The sequence below is a fragment of the Octopus bimaculoides genome, chromosome 10 (assembly GCF_001194135.2).
Source record: "Octopus bimaculoides isolate UCB-OBI-ISO-001 chromosome 10, ASM119413v2, whole genome shotgun sequence".
Taxonomy (NCBI): Eukaryota; Metazoa; Mollusca; class Cephalopoda; order Octopoda; family Octopodidae; genus Octopus; species Octopus bimaculoides.
In genome coordinates this window covers 92,372,290-92,376,119 of record NC_068990.1, presented here as the reverse complement: position 1 = coordinate 92,376,119, position 3,830 = coordinate 92,372,290, and positions in this window count along the sequence as shown.

The window sequence follows — 3,830 nt, the reverse complement described above, 5'->3', positions numbered from 1 at the left end:
CAGGTTGATTCAAAAGTCTCCATACATAGGAAAAATTTATTTTTTTATGAGAAAACGGTTTATAAAATCCCCTAGATTCCCTGATCTGACCCCTCTTGATTTCTATCTTTAGGGGCATTTGAAAGGCATGGTGTGTTGCAGAAAGATAAAAGACATAAATCATTTGAAGGAACGCATCACCAACTCATTTGCACAAGTATCACCAGATGTGCTATTACAAGTTCACAATGAGTGGGGTAAGCGTGTTGCGACGTGTATTCAAAACAATGGTAACCATATAGAGACTGTTAAATATAAAAAACTGTTCTTATAAACTGTTTCTTATAAAAAGATAAATTATTCCTATGGATGGCGACTTTTGAATCACTCTATATATACACACACACATTATGTATATATGTATGTATGCATGCATGCATGTATCTATTTATTAGATTAATTTCATAACCTATTCATTGCATTGTAATGTAATTGTGCATCCCACAGACATGGCGTAGCCTTAATGTAATCCACAGGTAGAATGAGGTGAGTCAGAATGTGTGTGTGTGTGTGTGTGTGTGAAACTGGCCCTTTGAATACAAACACACACATATACACACACCTGTTAAGTTTGAATGTCAAGTGTTTGAGAGAAAAGGAGAAAAGAAGGGGAGAGGTGTTTGTGAATGACAAGAAAGTGTTTCAGTTGTGTGTGTGCATGCATGCATGTGTGTGTGTGTGTGTGTGTGTGTGTGTGTGTGTGTGTGTGTGAAGTAAGAGAGAAATCCTAGAACAGCAGAAGATAATGTCATATCCTTGTCAAAATCAGAAATAATGGGGTGGAGTGAGAAAGTGTGATGTATGAGAGATGAGAGAGAGGGGGGAGGGAGGAGGGAGACCTTAAAACATTAGATAATGTTATATATGGTCCCGTTAAGTAAGAGAGAGAGAGAGACCCTAAAACAGCAGATGATGTCAGTCAAAAGGGGACAAAATTAGAAGCCAATTCTTATAATTTGATTGTAGATTATTGAATGAAATTGAATTATAAGGAAATGTGGAGGGTAATTGTGATAATGTAAAGGGTAGAGCAGTGGTGGCAGGGGTGGGTGATAAAGACATAGTAGCTGCTGCAGTGGTGGTGGTGGTGGTGGTGGTGGTGATAGTGGGTAAGATATGGTGGTAGTGTTGAGTGATTTGGAAGACAGTGGTGGTGGTGGTAGCTAAGATAATATGTTGCCAGTGGTTAAGAAGATGGTGGTGGCGATGGGTAAGGTGATAAAGTGTGATATTGGTTGGGTGGATTATGGCGATAAGGTACATTCAGCAGAGAAATGCTTTCACTGATTTGCCAAATAACCGCCATCCCCAGTAACCTAATAAAAATATAAAACAAGAGTTAAAGAAAACTAACTCAAATACGTTGATGGTATGAAATCAGATAAAGAAATTAAAAGTCGATATATGGGAGGTGCTCACAGCAATGGTTTAAAACAAAGTTTGTTTATTATATACCACTGCTTCAAGCCAAACCCATAGTCTTTCAATCAAGTTTAGAGTTGCCTCACTTGCCGTCCGGTGGGGAAGACAGCAATGAAGCGAGAAATACATCTACCAATCCATAGGAGGGGCTCTGAACTAACTTAGGTGTTTTTAAGGTAACCTAAAGTGAGATTTTTTTTCCATGGCAAACTGCTGTAGAAATGCCTTTTCACAGGTTAAATTTACAAGCATTTATACGTGCATACTTTTACATACAAACATATCCCTGAAGATATATGTCTATACACATGTGCATGCGTACACACACACACACACACACACACACACACACACAGATAACAGCTATTTAATTGATGCAAGGCTACTGATAACTGAGGTGTCCATTAGCCTTGCAAAACCAATAATCTGTACTTGGCTGTTGACAGAGCAATGTTTATTGGGAGTGGAGAATGAGAAAAATGTTGCATAATATTGACTTGAGTGACATGTGACATTTTGAGGGGAAACTATAAGGGTATGAATGCCAGGACAGAATGTAAGGGTCAATATTAGGACAGACGTAGTACTGAAAGGGTAAATAGTAGAAGTTTACTTTAAACAAATATCAATGTTTCTTGAACCTACTTTCTTACACAAGGAACAACAGAGAGAAAAGTGAGCAGTGGCAGCAGTAGCACTGCTGCTGCTGCTGCTACTACAACAACTGAACCCGGAACCATGTGGTTAGTAAGCAAGCCACTTACCACACAGCCATGCCGTATATACAAACAATTAGAAACACATACATAATTACTTATAGAAACATACAGGCATGCACACATGAAAAGAATACCTGTGGAGACAGACACCTACGTTCAGAAATACACACATAAATATATAGAAGCACACAGCTACATTCACACACACACACACACACATACAAAAGCACATACATTCAGAAACACAGACAGAGTGAGACTCAGACATGCATACGTAGAAAGAATGATTGGGATGTCCATAAGGAACACTTAAAATGTCAGCATAGCCATGATCGCAATAGTGTGATTTCCTTATTTAAGCAGACAAGGAGGGGAAAAGATTAATACCTTTAATGAAAAACCAGTATGGAAAATTCATTTCAATCAATTGAAACCCTTATTTCAAATTAATTAAGTTGAGAGTGTCTAAACATTGAAGCAGAAGTCAATCAGTTGACATTGTTGGGATTTAGTTAAGGAAATGGAAGTGAGAGAGAGGAGGAAGAGTGGGGAGGGAAAAAAGGAAGAATGAGAAAGAAGCAAAAGAGCGGGAAGAGGAATGGGGAGAAAGAGACAGACAGAGGGATAAGGTAGGGAAGTGAGGAGGAAAGAGTAGGAGAATAGGGGAGGGAGAGAGGAAGAGAAAAAGGGAGTTGATAAACTGGGATTAAAACTGGAGAGCGGGAGAGGAAGGGAGGGAGTAAGAGTGGGAGAGTTGAAAGAGAGATAAAGAGGAAATAGAACTGAGAGGAGACGGCCAGATGCCCCTATACAGGAGAACAGGAGAGAGAGAGAGAGAGTGAGAGAGAGAGTGAGAGAGAGTGAGTGAGAGTGAGAGAGAGAGAGAGAGTGAGAGAGAGAGAGTGAGAGAGTGAGTGAGAGTGAGAGAGAGAAAGAGAGAGAGAGACATATTCAGAGAAAGAAAAATAACAGGATGTTAGAAACTGTAGTAGTAGTAGTAGTATGAGGTAAAAAAGTATTGAGAGAATTGTAGATTAGAAGATAAAAGATAGAGAGACATCTGTTGTACAACAAATATGGTGACGTCACTGGGATTTATCTTTAACTCTAAGCTCAAATGTCACAGGGATACCATTTCCCCCCACCCCACCTCTATCTATCTATCTGTCTGTCTGTCTGTCTGTCTATCTATCTATCCATCCCATCCACCCACCCCTGCTCCACCCTATGTATCTGTCTCTACACATGCATAGAAGGAACAGGCTGCTGGTCTATGGTAGAATTAGAGGTGGAGAGGATGGGAGATGGAAAAGGAAGGAAAAAACTTCAGCCAGTGAGGAATACTTGGTGGTGATGGCGGGGGGGGGGGAGGATTATCTATTTTTTTGAGAGGACCATATTGATAGAGTAAAAAACATGTGATGGGGGTGGGTGGTGTATATTGGTTGCCTCGAAGAACGTGCTAGAAACCGGAAACTAGGAATACCAGAGACGAGAAAGCTTGGCTTTAAATGACTGAATAAACTCTACATGTATTGAGCACTTTCTCATTTATACATCCAAACACACAGACGCATACATACACACACTAGTTCTATATTACATAAATCTCTCTCTCTCTCTCTCTCTCTCTCTCTCTCTCTCTCTCTC